The 18,058-nt window shown below is 48.2% G+C and overlaps 3 pseudogenes; all 3 read right to left on the bottom strand.

Moving 5' to 3' along the window:
• Positions 1 to 17,302: 17,302 nt before the first annotated feature.
• Positions 17,303 to 17,421, bottom strand: LOC114833185 (annotated as a pseudogene).
• Positions 17,422 to 17,521: 100 nt separating this feature from the next.
• Positions 17,522 to 17,640, bottom strand: LOC114833184 (annotated as a pseudogene).
• A 101-nt stretch (positions 17,641 to 17,741) lies between these two features.
• Positions 17,742 to 17,860, bottom strand: LOC114833188 (annotated as a pseudogene).
• Between the last annotated feature and the right edge of the window lie 198 nt (positions 17,861 to 18,058).

Below are 18,058 nucleotides of genomic sequence, written 5' to 3'. Positions count from 1 at the left end.
GCGTGGTAAAGGTGCCGAACCCTGGTTTAACCGTACGTAGGCACCTAATGTTCCTGTGTGATAGCAATCTAATGTACGCTCCTCATTTGGTACCCGTACGTTGGGAGCCTCGCACATTACGTGCCAGCCACTGTTATTGTAACATATGGAACCGGGAGCACAGAGCCCACCGTGGTACTGGTTGTATATGTAATATTTGCGCTCCTGGACAGTGAGTTCCACATTGACTCCAAACAGGCCTCCCACGATCGCTACGATGGGTATAAATTCAGATTTGTTATTGCACGCTCCATTGAACAGGGCCTGTATGTCGTTGCAGACACGAAGCGCTGTGTCAGTAACCAGGTTCAAACTCTTCACTGCTAGATGCACCATCACGGCTAGAGCTTCCGGTGTGGACGGTTCCACCGGTTCAGTGGTGGCACTCGAGGTTGCACCTGCTGTTACTATGGGGTAGCTCGTCCGCTGCATGAAGAGAACCCACAGTGCCTCTATGAGTGTAGGATGAGAGTTCGAACACCCTTTCACGTTTCCAGTAGCCTGGGTCTCTGTGTACACCGTGGAAGCAATGTTTGACATGCAAGGGGTTTTCAGGACCGGTGTTGACACACGATGTTGCTCAGTGTTTAATTCGCAGCTCGGCAGTACCATACTTAAGAACTTGTGTCCCTTGACGAACCCCATCTTATCCACATGCGCTACTACCAGTCCTTTGCATATACGACGATCATCAAGCTGTGCGTGCTCGGATTTTCGCTGTACACCTGCTTGAGTGGCATGGTACGGTTCGGGAGAGTGAGAGACCTGAGGCCCTTGGCTGTCAGTAGAGGTAACACATTCTCTGCACACGGGACCATCCGCAGGGCTCTCAATATCATAAAAAGTCTCTCGATCTCCTTGAGTTGCATGGTGCGGTTCAGGAGAGTGAGAGGGCTGAGCCGCTTGGATCTGAGTAGAGGTCACACGTCCCCCGGACACGGGATCTTCCGCGGGGTTGTCGAAATCATAAAAGGTCTCTACGGGTTCATCTTGGATAGCGAAGCGTAAGGCATCTTCGAGTCCCAATCCGTCATGATCGTCCTCGAAACCTTGGCATATGAGCGAGTCACACCACGGGTCGAACTCATGGTCAGGTCCACGCAGAGCCTGTGCGATCTGTCTAGTGTGACGCATTGTCAACGTACCCTCGATGCTACTATGAAGCCCGTGCGCAAGATTACCAAGGTACACAAAGGGCGGTTCGTTATGTTCCAGGTACGAAGTATCATACCGGTGTTCTTTGGCAAACCAGAGGTCGCGCACCTCTATTGCTCTCTTTACACTACCAGGAATCAGGTTCAACCTCTTCATGTACGGTAGCTGCACCAACAGCTCTGGGATATATAGCTCTGCTACACGCAGGATGGTACGAATATCGAGCAGGTCATGGAACACTATCCGTAGAGCTTGTACTATCTCTTTGCCATTGTAATCAAGGGCTTTGCAATCATCCGAGTCATCCGTGACCCGCGGAAGAGTCAGAGCCTTGCACAGGTGTTTGTCTGCTTCTGAACCCATTTGCGACAACCGGTTCTTCAAAATGGGTTGCATGTGCAATGCGCTCATGTACACGAACACGTACCACGCAGCAAAGTACAACAACCCGGCCAAGGTAACTGTGCGATGCGCTCCTTTCTTCTCATCCTCCTGGAAACCAAACACCCGTAGCCCACAGGCAGCGAACGTTAAAGCTATGGTGGAACTCACTAGTCGGTCAGGCGCGCTGTCCCCCTCTCCCGCGAAGCAAGGTAGAACCCCTTTGTTCAACACATCGATAGTAAGGGTCCTTTCGGATTTGCTTATCAGACCAAGATCGAATAGAGTGTTCACGGGACCCATAAATTGCTTCATGTGATGCTCATAGCTGACTTTCACAATGCTCCCCGTTCCCATGGGTATGAAACGTTCGAGGACTTGGGGTGTTATGCCTCTCCACCCTCTCGCAAGCAACTCGAGTGTGTACACCGGGCTAGGAGACACTGGCAGGGCCAGGGCTTTGAACAGCTGGTAACAGGCTCTGGTGGAGTTTATGAACAAGGGCCATGATGCAGCTGAGAATCTACGCGTGTTAGGTGTCTTCAGCGTGAGAGTGTCCAAAGCGGAGGCCGCTACTCTAGGGAAACATGAGACAAGAGCCTGTGCTATCACGTCTGCCTCTTGGGCCCTGGCTTCCGTAGCCTCAGGGCACTTGGCTAGGACATCGATAGCTGTACTGATGTTGAAATCATCTTCGCTCGTGATCGGGTAAACGGAGGCCCCCCGCTTATGGGTGAACCTGCAGTTTCGCATAATGACATCTACATGCTCAGGGTCGGGAGTCAGCTCGCTTTTCTCGTACCTGTGGTACATTGTGGTGCTCTGGGTTTCAGACACGCGTGCTAGGTGATCATTAGCGAATATGACAACGAGAGATTCTATATCGGAAGTAAGACCCTTAGACTTGTACTCATGAAACCTTATCGAGTGTATGACAGTGGACTCGGTCCAGGCATCTACCAATTCTATGCAATCACACCCCTGAGGTTTGTGGATTTGGTACAAGAGCCAGCATAGTTCAATCACGGCTTCATTCCGCACTAGCCAGTCGTGCTCTCGTGAAGCTTCAACTGCGGCACACTCGATGAGAAACACACAAGAAGCCAGGAGTCGAGTCTTACATTCGTTACAATCGATGCTGCTAATGCGCTCTTCGGAACAACGCATTGCCTGCACTGCGGACCAAGGAGTGTATCCGCACTGTCTCATCTTGTCCAGGATAAGCGTTACGATTCCGTAACTGTGCTCATTATCGGGTTCAATCGGGCACTTTGTATAGTGTGCGAATACAGCAGAACCGGTCCTGTTCTTGGTGACACACATCCAGTCGTAGAACTCCTGAGCCCATCCCAGTTTCAGCTCGTTGTTCGTTTCATACAGTTCCTTGCGTTCTTGGATCCAGTCTGAGCGGAGGATTTCATGGAGCACCGGTGCAAGCATGGCATCGCATACAAAGGGCCCGAATAACTCAATGCCTTCGTTCATGTTGTCTTTGTTCAAGAGCCACTTGTTTGTCAGATACAATAAGCAATCATCGTTTTTCTGTTCAAGGACTATTCTGTTCAGGTGTGGAAGATGTATGCACATCAGACCTGCGAGTCTCAACCTCAATACCGAGTGTATACACTCAGTCTTTTCGGATAACCAAGTTCCGTTAGGGGAAACGTCCTGCATATGTATAGCGCCCTGGAGTGATATAATCTTGCGGTTTTTCACATAACGTAACGGGGTCTCGGATCTCTCCATCCAAGGGGCCTGCTCTGTCACTTCCAACACCTCTACGTACGGTACCATTCGCCCGGTCAGTGCCTGCTCAAACGAAACGTAGGGTGTGTTGTGTATCTCGGTGCATTGTATCGGCTTCTCCTGAATTGCAAAATCTGAACAGTGCAGACATGACTGATCGTGAGCTTGTGAGCTCTCGTTGCTGTTGCTGTACAGCAGGTAATCACAATCCGAATCCATGGTGTAGACACACTATCCGCGATACAAGTGCTAGATTAGTATCTACACGCTCCATCTCACACCGATTGCAACAGAACTAGTCGGACTGGTCACGTACGTGCGTTCATTTCAGTGTATCTGCCCCGAGTAACCGATTCCCTGAGCTTAGATTGGGTCTGAGAAACCTGCAGTTCGAGAGCGCCCTGGTCCCTGGTCATCTTTCGCACCTGTGATACGAGCATAGACCTCTCGTACAGAAGAGTTTTTACCGCGATCTCTCCCACTCCCACCAGGGCCTCGAGAACCGTGAGGTCGCTGCGTATGTCGAAGTACAGGTCGTTCATGAACGAGTCCCAACTCCACTTCTGTGAACCCATGTCTAAGCGAGTGCGGATGTCCTCTATCGCTGCGTCTACGATGCCTTTGTGTTTCTCAAAATCTGTAGGCGCATAAGAGAGGTTGAACTCTATGTCCATGAGCGCACGTGTGCAAGCTTCCCCTATGGACCTAGGGGTGATGGATGCCACCTTCTCTAGCATGCGAGCCACATAAGCTTTCGCTTCAGACCAAGGCTCCCCGTGGCTCACACCCAGCCTGTCCTGAGTAAGGTTCATGAACTCCATCACCGTGATATCCCTCGATACCTTGGAACACATCTCTCTCCACACCTGTATGTATCGAATGTACAGATTTGTGTAGCGTTCCAGGATCATCCTGAGTGCCTCGCTGTCGGTGTAGCACGTGTTTAGGGCCTCATGCACAGAAACGATTGCGTTGTCACACTTAGCCTCTTGCTCGTCTGGCTTTATTTCGAAAGCCTCTCGCATTTGTCTCTTTGCAGCCAGGCGAACCATTTCCTGAACCAGGTTGTTGCGCCCTAGTGCAGCTTGCACCATGAAGTGGAGATGATCATGGCTCGAATCGACCCTAAGCTCTGGGTACCGCTCTAGGACCATCTTGAAGCCTATCATGAGCTCAGAAACGGTCTTGGTGTAGCGGGTAAGGGCCCGTCTGTAGTTCTCTGCTGCGGAGTCTAGGCGGGTTTGTGGGTAAATCGTGACAGGAATACTCGGAAGTCATACTGATCCTGGTTGTTATCGCGCTCACATTCATAGACCTCAGAGCCTTCTTCCATCGATTCAACAGCACATCCCTTGAGAGCATTGCTGCAAACCGGGAACCCAGCCAAACCTTCCTTCACACAGGATATCGCTTCATCACTGAGGAGCTTTTCGTATTTTGAGAAGATATCTCCAACCACCTTGGTCAAAGCGATCGTCAAGGGGAGAGAATGATCAAACGTTTCGTCTCTCTTCCACAGCGAAACAGGAAGTTTCAGGCTGGCCATGACCTTGGTGCAAACGTGCCCGTTGTGATGGCAATTCCATCAATCGACATTCTTAAAGGAGTAAGAACAGAGACGAAATTCTCTTGGCACAATTTAACTGTTTTATTAATTATTTGCAAATAAGAGAGACGCGTCAAACGCTTACAGACATAATCGTCCGAGGAGTCTCTAAAGTAGATACATCAACAGTCCATATTTATTACAGTGAAAAAGGGGTGTGGTAAGTTGTTGCCCATCTGTCTCGTGTCACATAAATTTTTACCCAAAGGGGCGGGCTGACCCCCACCTTATCCTTCTCAACTCCTGAGGAGTCACAATGTCTGGACAATCAACAGATAGACACAAAGGGTTATACAGATTTACGAGTAACCCTCTAATCCGCTGGAGCCGGTCAAGGATGCCCCAAAACCCCAGATCTCCCCACATTCCTTTTCTAATCTGAACATGGGGACTCAGTACCTTTAACTAGTAACCCATTCATACATGTATAGGATCAAGTATACGTCAGTGCAAGAATTTCCACAACACCGTCCGTAGGGGACACAAACCTGTCTGCGTTATTAGGTCCTCTCCATGTAGTGTGGGATCTCTCGTTCGCATGTGTGATAAGTACATCTTCTACGTGTACATTTGCATCAGATTGGGAAAGCTCTATCTCACGGAGGACGAACGCTCATACCTATTCGGCAGCCGCAGTGATGTATTTGCAGAGGTAGATCTGCAATGGGTATCCAGGTTCGTAGCTAGGTGTCAGGTACTGTACCAGGGGGTACTACAGAGGTGTCTTTCTTTGTCACCCATCAGGATATCCGATAAAATGTACAGGGTGCGAACCGGAGAGGGGACGTTCACAACGGTAAACAACAGGGGCCATGTGGTGCAGATCGAGCATTTTACAGAGCCGCGTAGCCCAAAGAAACTCACTGTTCTAGACAGCGCATTTGCAGTATTCCAGGAAACCCTCGCCGTGTTCTCGGATGTGGCTTTTAGGATACAAAGCGAAAGGGAGCGATCGCAACCTTCGCTTGTGATCTGTCAACGGTCGGATTCGCACCATACCGCGGCAGATTTGTGTTCAAATTGGCAAGCGTGTTTAACGGTGAAGGAGCGTGACATTCGAGGCCTGAAGGTGGAATCGGAATGCATCTACACTATGGACGGGCTATCTCTGTACACCTTGGTGGCCTCGTGGAAGATAGCTACCTGTCTGATCTTCGACGAAGGCTGCCGCGAGGAGATAGTTCGCACGCTGTGCGCTCTGGCTATAGGGGACTGCAGGTTGGGCACAGAGTTCAAGCTGAAATGTGTGCTGCCTGACGGAAGGAAAGGCTTAGATCTGAGAGACCTGGAACCTCTTGGGTCATGCTCGAGGCCGCAGGAGATCTGTGCCCTTAGGGAGATTAAACCCGAACCTCTCGTGGCTGACCACTCGAGCGTACCCAGCTCCTGTGAACGTGAGGGCTTGGTTGCTCTCAGAGAGATGACCAGACTACCATCTGGGTTCTCTATTCTTGTAGAGAACGAGAACGTTGTGATCCTTAGACATATCTTAAGGGACGCTGTGGTGATTCAGCTGAGGTCCAGTAAGTTTCCAGTTTCAAGCGGTTATATAAAGGAATGTTTCCCATGTGGGTACTCTCTGTTGACAGTAGAAAGCGGGTTCCCGAGCATACCTCCTCTCGTGATATCTGGTTCGCGGGCGCAACAGGGCCCTTCAGTTTGCGTACGGTCACTGTCTTCAGGCTTGATTCTAAAGGAGTCATTCGCGTAAACTCGGCAGGCAACCTGGTCTTACATTCAGACCCGGGGACCTTGAAAATGTCTGCGATGCACAAGGGCTTTCCCGTAGAGACCGCATCGAGTCTGGTCACGACCATTAACGCGTCTAAGACAGTCTCAATGATCACATTATCGCTGGAGAAGGGGGTACAGTTACAATTGAAAAAAACCGTGCAGCCCACCACCTATAACAGGAAGATAGCTTCCCTCATATGGTTATTCTCACACATCACGGCCTACTGTACACTTCGCCAGTTTAATCATGGACACGTACGCATGGGAGATTCACCCGAGGACATGGCCAGCGATGGCATCTACGTGTTTGACCAAGATCATGTGGGATTCAGGTTGTCCCGAGAGCCTGGACCCTCAGAAGCACACGATACCAGGTCTACAGGAGCAGCGGCCTCAGCGTACATGCCTTTCTCACAAATGTTGGAACTGCTTGCCCTGCGGGATAGCGTTCAGGAGAGATTTTGCCGAAGTGGTCATCAGAGCCGGACCTGAGCACTCTTACGACGCACTGGTGCAGTTCGGTAATGCTCCCATTACCAGCATAGTGAACCTACAGTGGAAACGTCAGGCTCTGGAAACACACAACGAGGAGCGTGTAACAAACTCTGCAGCCAATTATGAAAAGCTACTGAGCAAGTACGAGGTACAGAGGCAGACTCGCCCGAAAGCAGGCTGTAAGCAGCAGCTCAAGTCTAAGGCTACAGTTAAGTGGAAAAGGCCTGTCTGCATGCAAAGAAAGAACAAAGGATCTGACACGAACAAGACCACAACCCCAAGGGTCCCTGTACCACTGTGAACCCAGCGGAACCTGATTTGTGTTACGTTTGATATGTGTACACATTGAATGAATAAAGCATGTTGAACTAAAACCAATTCATGTGTTCGGTTTCTTGTACTTTGTGTCTTCACATAGAATCACTCAACAACAAGAGATACTGTTAAGGAGGCTGATACATTTTATTGTACAGGCACACACAAGAATAACACATGCCCCTGGCACAGCGATATGAACACCACAGTATACTCAATGTATTACGCAGAGCAAAGGTCCCGTGGCCCTGCTTTCGGGTCCAAGGGCTGTATACGCATTACTTTCTCTTCCAGCCTCCCCTCGTGTGTTTCATAGTACCCAGTAGAGCAAGGCGTCCTCCTTTTCCCCATGAGTCTCTTATTCTTTTGGTGTTGCGATGGATCAGTCCGAGTGTCTTTCTGATTACTTCCCTGGACCGGGGCAATGTGCTCGCAATGGTCTCCGGGAGTCTGGATGTGAGGCATACTACTCTTGTTCCCAGAGTAGATAGCGTCTGAAATGTACTTATCCAATGTCACCGTGACCACGACAGGGAGGCTGCTACTGAGATTGCTGTTGGAAAGCACCGTTTGTACAAACTCAGGCTGGTTCACGTGCAGGTGGATATGTGTGGAGAGTGTAGACCACTGGTTGCGTCTGGTGCGGGTCTTATCGAAGCACATAAGCACTAAAGTCCGGTTGTTAAATAGTTCGCTCAGCACGCAATGCTTTAAATACGGGAAAAGACATAAAGCCAGCATTACCACCATGGTGCAGAACTCTGCTCTCTTTACGTTCTTGTCATTCAAATGTATTTATAAAGCCCTTTTTACAACAGCAGTTGTCACAAAGTGCTTTACAGAGACACCCGGCCTTAAACCCCAAGGAGCAAACAACAGTAGTGTTGAATTTCAGTGGCTAGGAAAAACTCCCTAAGAAGGTCGAATTTTAGGAAGAAACCTAGAGAGGACCCAGGCTCAGAGGGGTGACCAGTCCTCTTCTGGCTGTGCCGGGTGAGATTATTAAGAGTCCAATTGGAATAATAAATAAATTTCTCTTGGCTAAATCCAGAGTATATTTGATTTTAGACTAGGTCAGAAGTATGACCAGGTGGACAAGGACAGGAACAGCAACGGTCCCCCCCAAACCAGGTAATCCGCAGGTGTGGACCAGGACCTCATCTCCTTCTAAAATTTAAAATTGGAGGAAACTGAGAAAAGTTAGTAGTACATCCCTCATGTCCCCCAGCACAATAATATAGCAGCGTAACACCTTGGAAACTGAGACGGGGGGGTCCGGTGACACTGTGGCCCTACCCGGGGGAGGCCCCGGACAGGGCCCAACAGGCAGGAAATCAATCCAACCACATTGCCAGGCATCAACCAAAGGGACACCCACCAACCGCAACCCCCCTGAATGAGGGCCCGAGTATTGCTAGCAGCGTACAGCCCAACTGCACAAGTGCGCAATAGAGAGTCAACAACAAGCCAGTGACTCTTCCCCCGAAGGGCATTGGAGGGAGGGCATCCCAGTGGCGACGAGAGCCCACCTGGCAAGACAGCAAGGGTGGACAATATCAAGCCTACTGGTCACCTTCACGCCCCCGGGCCAGGCTACACCTAATTATAAACCGTGCTGTAGAGATGAGTTTTTAGTAGACACTTGAAAGTTTGCACTGAGTTTGCATTTCTAACCTTAATTGGCAGATCATTCCACAGGAGTGGAGCTCTATGAGAAAAGGCCCTGCCGCCAATTGTTGTTTAGAAATTCTAGGTACAATTAAAAGGCCTGCGTCTTGCGATCTAAGGTTACGTGTAGGTATGTATGGCTGGATCATTCAGCAAGGTAAGTAGGAGCAAGTCCATGTATTGATTTATAGGTTAAGAGTAAACCTTAAAATCAGCCCTAACCCTAACAGGCAGCCAATGTAAGGACGCCAGGACAGGAGTAATGTGTTCAAATTTTTTTGTTCTAGTTAGGATTCTAGCAGCTGAGTGCAGCACAAATTGAAGTTTATTTATTAATTTGTCTGGATAACCAGAGAGAAGAGCATTGCAGTAATCTAATCTAGAAGTAACGAAAGCATGGATTAATTTTTCTGCATCAGTTTTTGATAGGAAGTTTCTAATTTTTGCGATGTTTCGAAGATGAAAATAAGCAACTCTTGAGACATATTTTATATGTTTTTCAAAGGAGAGGTCAGGGTCAAGGGTAACGCCAAGGTTTTTTACAGTTTTTTGGGATACGACCATGCAGCCGTCGAGGTTCACAGTGAGATCTGCTAACAACGCTCTTTGTTTTTTGGGTCCTAAAAGGAGCATTTCTGTTTTATTTGAGTTTAAGAGCAAGAAATTCTCTGTCATCCACTTCTTAATATCTGAAACGCATGCTTCCAAAATAGCTAATTTAGGGGCTTCTCCATGCTTCATTGAAATATATAACTGTGTGTCATCAGCATAACAGTGAAAGTTAATATTGTGATTTCGGATTACATCGCCCAGAGGGAGCATGTATAGTGAGAAAAGTAATGGGCCCAGAACCGAGCCTTGAGGAACTCCAAAGCATACCTTTGACTTGTCAGAGGATATGCCATCCACACTAACGAACTGATATCTTTCAGATAAATAAGATTTAAACCAGGCTAGAACATGTCCACGTAGCCCAATATTGGTTTCCAGTCTCTCTAAGAGAAGGGAGTGATCAATAGTGTCAAAAGCAGCACTAAGATCAAGAAGCAACAGGACGGATGCGGAACCTTTGTCTGAGGCCATTAGAAGGTCATTTGTTACCTTCACGAGTGCAGTCTCAGTACTATGATGGGATCTAAAACCAGACTGGAATATTTCATAAATGTTTTTTGTCTTTAGGAAGGCATTCAGTTGTTGGGAAACACATTTTTCTAAGATTTTTGAGAGGAACAGGAGGTTCGATATTGGCCTATAATTGTTTAATATGTCGGGATCTAGATTAGATTTTTTTAGAAGAGGCTTAATTTCCGCAATTTTTAGTGAGTTTGACTCCCATCGGGTCCTCAGCAATGTTTTCAGTTCCCCTCGAGCAGCTTGACAAGCGGGACAGAACATACTGACTAGCTTGCTCTTCGTTCTCTTCGAATTCTCAGAGCGCTAACAATGCATTTTGTACCTAATCCCTATGTCTAATGGTCTCTTTATCTTTCTGTCTCACAGGTTATGGCCCTGGAGGAACTGGAGATACGCGATTTGGATCAGGTCACTCGAGTATACGCTGCTCTGCTAAGTGCTCACGTGAGACTCTTGAAACTTCTGATGCCCAGAGTGATGTGGAAGGAAGTGCCTGTGGTGATGGTATTTGAACAAAACACTTACGTAAATGCTCTGGCCGATGTCAGAAACCTAATCGAGCACACGCTAGTACGCTCTGGGTTCAAGGTCCTGTTCTACAGCAAGTGGTCTCACATCAACAACAAGTACATGTTAGGGAAGCATGTGGGCGGGAAGACAAAACTCGCTATGGTTCTCAGTACTGTCTCGGCCATCGCTAGGGAAACGTTGTATTACTGTGACACCGTAATGTCCCTGGGATGGGCGGTGTTATCTGAAGCAACACAGAAAACTCGGTTGCTCGAAGCGACAATTGGAAGCGCAAAGGGTGCTGGCTCCAGCAACAAGGTGGGCTCCAATATGGATGTGTTCATGTACAGGCGCTCGCGAAGGGGAGTCAATTTGGCTACTGATATCACTGCCAGTATATTGGAGACACGCGACATTATATTTCTACCCGGGGATATGCTCACCGATAAGGCACACGCTGAGCAAGGAAAACAACTACTAGGAAAATTGAGAGAAGAAATGGCAATGGTAAACATCAACGAGTCAGCGAAAGGTAGCACGGTCACTACCGGGGGCAAAAAGTCTGTAGACGGAGAGTACACCAGGGATGACATGCTCTCAGCATTCCTGCTTCTATGTCACACCAGAGATGAGATACACAGCGGTGAACGGTCTATCAGAATAAGCGGTGAAGTATATTACAAGTAGCATGCGTAGATGTATGGCCTTATTATCGGTGTGTAATTGTGAATTGTCCCAATAAAGAATAAACAGGCATACAAATTCAGTGTTTTCTATCTTTATTATGAGCAAGAATAGGTTACAGCAATTCCATGGTATACACAGATACACACATAGATTCTATATTATAAGCAATATCCAAGACCTCAGGTTATAGGCTCTAGGTCCAAGGGTTGACAACACTCAATCAGGGATTCAACAATCGTCTTCAAACACAACTCCTTTGCTTGTTGACCGCAGTAGTAGCGGTAACCCCTTCATACCAAAAGCCTCCGTCGCCCAATTCTCAAATTCCAGGCCTTCGTCGCAAGTACCGCTCAACCATTCTTTGCTGTAGTACCTGAGAGCGGGATCGATATCCGGGTCTGACCAGAAAGACTCATCCTCATCACAGGTTTCTTCGTCCTCTGTGTCTGTTACCTCTTTGTACAACACACTGGGGTCCTTCTCATCCGTATCACTGCAATCTGTCTTGTACACTTGCATCTGTTCACTGGGTACCAAGGTAGGGTGACCTGCTTGTCGGCTTGTGTAATGGTAAGGGTGGTAGTGCTCCTTGTGGTACGATGCTGTATGTAAGGCTGGTTTGGAGCAGGCGCTGCGGTAGCAGAGTCCATTTCAACTGCGTGTAGCCGACTAGATCTAGGTCTTGGGTTGGTCTGTGAGTGGCAAAACCACCTGTGAAACAGGTTTCACTCTTTTCAGATAGACAGGTTGGCTGAAGGGTGGGTATGACCCACACAATCGGGGGTTGGATGGTGTGAGTTGAATGCAAAGTCAATTTTGTAGTGTAGGTCTAATGTGAGACCGGGCCCACATCCCTTTTATCCACCTCCAAACCCTTTCGCGAACAATCTACCCTTTGGTCAAGTATAACCACTTGGTCGGCTGGACCGTGGCTCAAGGACTTGTCTGGATGGTTCCGTTTTGTTTGCAGCCCCAAATCCCTCCTATCTTATTCCAAACCCTTTTAAACGAACAAGCCTCACTTTAGTCAAGTACACCATAGTCGGCTGAAACCGTTGCTCTTGGGCTTGTCTGGATAGTCCCGTTTTGTTTCTAGCACCCCACAGGTTTCACTTCGGACCTGATCCATATTCGCAGCTCGGAACAGTGTGCACTGACACGGCCTACCGCACCGTGCTTTCGTACTCCGGCCCCGTACATGTTTAACTCAGAGTTTCCGCAGCATTTCTCCCCGAGCTTAGGTTGATTGCATTGCGTATACTGTGTCATGGGGTACCGCTGGAGTGTGATACATGAAATCCGGACTTGTTGAACATACGCTGACCCGATCGGTTTGCTGGGTTTGTTCTTTATCACCCCCACCATGAGATACACAGACGTAGATGTATTGGTTTACAATATACAGAAATATATCACAGTACAAGCTCCAACCCAATAAACCTTCATCTCCGAATGCAACACCTTAGGTTCACCTATCGCAATCGCTGGAACCACCTGGTTTATACAGAGGGACCCCGTAACGGGATTCCTCGGCTATGCTGTACATGCGGCTCAGATATGCGTCTTCCTCTTCCAAGTAATACTTGAGGCCGGGATCGCAACAGTATGAGTCTGAGCAACACCCAGACGTGTGTTTGTGTTCATCCTCCTCCTCGCATAAAGGGCCCTCGTCCATTATGTCCGTTATCGCATCGTACGAGTCCTCAGATCCTGAATCCTCTTCGGATGTGTCTGGGTAATAGCTATTGTGCCTTTTAGGCACATAATCATCAGCCAAGCTCTCGAGTATATACTTGAGGCACAGGTGGCAACACCCTGGGTCCCCACAAATTTGACACGGGTTTCTCTTCTCACTCTGCCAATGGCTGAAAAATCACCCTTAGGTCGGTTCACATATTCTATGAAGTCCCCTTGGAAATCGTGATGGTTACATTGAGCGTTCTGCTTGGGTGTACCCGCAACCTCCCTGTGGCTTCTGTGTATACCAGGGCGCAGCGGGTGCTCGGAAGGGTTCCCTTTCCGTATCACACGGCGCTCCTCATCTACACAGACTTTACTCTGTGTTTCTAAAGACTAACGGTGTGCCAGAGAGACCCGATGGAAAGGGCAGGGTGCAGGATAACGGTGGGTCAAAGAGACCCGAGGGCGAGGGGAACTGGTATGCAAACCTAAAATATCACGGTCTGATTGCCTGTTAATGTGTTCAGTAGCCAAAAGTTTGGGGTCAATTCTGCAACAGATACTATTTGCCATAAAGAACAGTGATGGGATTCGAACCCACACCTTTGGGTAGACCTGTGTGATTTTTACCGACGCCAACACAGAAACCAATGCCATTATCTGGGTACCTTAGACATCACTGTCTGACTGCCTGTCAATGAGTTCAGTAGCCAAAACTCGCAGTTGTGTGAAAAAGGCTAAATGTTTGGTGTCAATTGCACCACTGGTGCTATTTTCCATGGAGAATTTGGCAGCAGTGGGATTTGAACCCACTCCCCCGTGGAGACTGGTGCCTTAATCCAGCGCCTCAGACCTCTCAGCCACAGTACTCAACTCAGCCGATACCCATTGCGTGGGTACAAAATCCCATCCTAGTTATGCCGCGACTGACTTTTGCTGACTTATTCCTGGCAGATGTGTAAAAATGGCTGAATGTTTGGGGAAAATTCCACAAAGAATGCATTTTTCCATGGAGAATTTGGCAGCGGTGGGATGTGAAACCACGCCTCATTGGAGTTTGGAGCCTAAATCCAGCGCCTTAGACCGCTCGGCCACATTACCAGACACAGTCAATACCTTTTGTATCAGTACAAAATCCCATCCTAGTAATGCGTGGCTGACTTTTGCTGCCTTATTCCTGGCAGTTGTGTAAAAATGGCTGAATATTTGGGGAAAATTCCGCAAAGGCTTCGATTTTCCATGGAGATTTTGGCAGTGGTAGGATTTGAACCCACGCCTCCGTGGAGACTGGAATCTTAACACAGCGCCTTAGACCGCTCGGCCACACTACCAGACACAGCCGACACCTATTGTATGGGTACCATTTTAGTAGTGCGCTGCTGACTTGTGCAGCCTTTTTCCTCACAGTTGTGTAAAAATGGCTGAATGATTGGGATTATTCCGCATAAGATAAATTTTTCCATGGAGAATTTGGCAGCAGTTGGATTCGAACACACGCCTGCGAGGAGACTGGAGCCTTAATCCAGCGCCTTAGACCGCTGGGCCACACTACCATACACAGCTGTGACCCATTGTGTGGGTACAAAATCCCATCCTAGTAATCCGTGGCTGACTTTCGCTGCCTTATTCCTGGCAGTTGTGTAAAAATGGCTGACTATTTGGGGAAAATTCCACAAAGTATTCGATTTTCCATGGAGAATTTGGCAGTGGTGGGATTTGAACCCACGCCTCCGTGGAGACTGGTGCCTAAATCCAGCGCCTTAGACCGCTCGGCCACACTACCAGACACAGTCGATACCTATTGTATGGGTACAAAATCCCATTTTAGTAGTGCGCTGCTGACTTTTGTTGCCGTTTTCCTGGCAGTTGTGTAAAAATGGCTGAATGATTGGGATAATTCCGCATAAGATACATTTTTCCATGGAGAATTTGGCAGCGGTGATTTTCAAACTCTGCTTAACCTGGTCCAATGACACCTGTCGTCTTGAAAATTCCCTCTTACTAGGATGTTGATCACGCCACACATCACTCAGATTTTTACTGTCATCATATTCACCATCACCGTCCTAGAAGAATCAGAGCGAAACACTAAGCCCCTGGCTGCATCGAGTATTGTGAGCCACAGATTAAAGTCACCCACAAGTATACAATTCCCCACACACAGTGAACCAAGCTTTTGAAATAACACAGCCCGATCCGACTCAACATTCGGCGCATATACATTAATCAATACAGATTTGACATCCTGATAATCAAACTGAACCACCAGTAGTCGACCCCCCTCATCTGCGTGTAGCTGCCTAACATTTTTAACAACATCCTTCTTCACTAATATAGCAACCCCACATGCACGTTCACTACCATTATTAACAAAAATTTAATAATTCCATTTACCTTCACTTCTGCCATTTTATCGACCATACAGTGCGTCTCCTGCATGCACAGAATGTCCGCTTGAAGCATGACCGCACATCCGTTCAAATTTTTCCATTTTTCTCAGTCCATTCGCGTTAAGAGACAACACGAACCATTATAAGGTAAATTAATATCAACCACCTCATCACTTCGGGATTAGTCTTCGACGTCTTGGGAGCTACTGTCTTCCATTTTCTCTGTCCTTTTCGACCGGATCAATTCAACATCCTTTATAGTTATTCCATCTTCCGACACGTTTCTCTTCTTCCTCTCCCCTCCAACCTTCCCGTCTGCCCAGTCAGCACCTTGAGCTTTGGAAGATAGTCTCTTTTTACCGCCTTCAGCCACTCCAGAGGACCCGTTCCCAGGCCCTTAGCAGCACCTCGGCCAGGGCCTCCCTCGTCGCCGTAGATCTCTTCTGACACCACTTTGTCCAGGCTGGCTCCAATGTAGTTCTTCCGCCCTGGTCACTTCTTCCTCTGGGCCTCGTTGGTGGGCACCACACACGGGGGGGGGGGGGGCAGCTGTCCACACCTTGTCTCAGGTCATTGTTATCTTCACCCGTGCTCACCTCCCCACTCGACACCTGCCATCTCACTGTCGACCACCTTATCGCCGTTGTGCTCCTGCGTGGTTGGGGCCAGTCTGGCTCCCGCCCGTTTTGCAGGCCGCAATTGCACCCCTAGTGACCTCCATCTTGCAATCCACACTCCCTCGCGTAATGCCCCTGCTCTTTACAACGGTGGCACGTAAACTCTGGACACTCTCTCACCACATGTCCCGGTTGAAGACAAATTCTGCACACCTTCACCTGTCTGTCGTGGACGACACGAAAATACTCTGTTCCTGCCAACATCTCAAACTTTGCGGAGTAAGGCAGCGTGGCAAACAGTCTCTGTGAACTTCACCTTGCAATACCGTGTACCGTCAGCAACCTTCATTCAGACCAAAATCTTCTTCTAATCGGGGAAACAGGCCGAGACTCCCCACATTTTCAGTTTCGCCAAGATTTCCTCATCAGTCATGTAGAACTGGCAGATACATGAATGACACCACGACCTCATCAGCAGAAATCTCCGTCACCATTACTCTACAGTTCTTAATCTTCAGGCCGTCTATCAACTTTCTTTTTCCCCCTTCATGAGACATTGTTATTTCATATTTCATTTAAAACAGCATCCCATCACTCGACCACATGCTTTCTGTATCCCCCGCATTACCTCCATCGCAGTCAATTTCACTTCACCCGTTATCTCCACAGCCACAGTCAAATCCTTCTCGTAATTTCCCACATTATTCTTACTGGCATCCGCTCCATCTGCCAACTTCAAAGCCTGCGCAGAAGTTGATGCAAAAGCCATTTTCCCAGGCCGTGAACCCAAAAAGGGGATTCCGACCAAACAAAAGCCACCCCTAACGGCCAATGCCGCAAGGGGAGACTACTATCCACGAAGAAAATTCAATTGGGGCAAATCAATCAAAACACCAGTCTGAAACAACAACACAAAGGTTGAGAAAAAAATACTACTGAAAACGAGCACAAAGCAGGCCAAAAAAGACACCAACACAAACAAAACACAGCTACCATGAACCAGGAAACCAGCGTGCTAAGGGAGGTGTGGCCGTAAGCCAATTGGCCGGGTGAATTCGGGGGCCTTTTATAGAGTGTGTGGACATCTACTAAATGAATGATTGACTCCTTTTTTTCTAGATTGATTAACTGACCTGAATCAAAAAAGCTTACAGCACCTGGTATTCCCAGGCTGTCTCTCATCCAAGTACTAACCAGGCCCGACCCTGCATAGCTTACGAGATCAGGACGAGATCGGCTTGCTGAGGGAGGTTTGGCCATAAGCCAATTGGCCGTTGAATTCGGGCCTTTTATAGATTGTGTGGACATCTCCTACATGAATGATTGACTCCTTTTTTTCTAAAATTAATTGACCTGAATCAAAAAGCTTACAGCACCTGGGATTCCCAGGCCGTCTCTCATCCAAGTACTAACCAGGCCCGACCCTGCTTATCTTATGAGATCAGACGAGATCGGGCGTGCTGAGGGAGGTTTGGCCATAAGCCAATTGGCCGGTTGAATTCGGGCCTTTTATAGATTGTGTGGACATCTCCTACATGAATGATTGACTCCTTTTTTTCTAAAATTAATTGACCTGAATCAAAAAGCTTCAAGCACCTGCTATTCCCAGGCGGTCTCTCATCCAAGTACTAACCAGGCCTGACCCTGCTTAGCTTCCGAGATCAGACGAGATGGGGCGTGCTGAGGGAGGTGTGGCCGTAAGCCGATTGGCCGGGTGAATTCGAGGCCTTTTATAGAGTGTGTGGACATCTCCTACATGAATGATTGACTCCTTTTTTTCTAAAATGAATTGACCTGAATCAAAAAGCTTACAGCACCAGGTATTCCCAAGCGGTCTCCCATCCAAGTACTAACCAGGCCAGACCCTGCATCGCTTCCGAGATCAGACAAAATCCGTCGTG

This window comes from Esox lucius, chromosome 11, assembly GCF_011004845.1.
Source record: "Esox lucius isolate fEsoLuc1 chromosome 11, fEsoLuc1.pri, whole genome shotgun sequence".
Taxonomy (NCBI): domain Eukaryota; kingdom Metazoa; phylum Chordata; class Actinopteri; order Esociformes; family Esocidae; genus Esox; species Esox lucius.
Note: the sequence above shows the minus strand (reverse complement) of the source record. Positions and strands in the feature narration are given on the sequence as shown.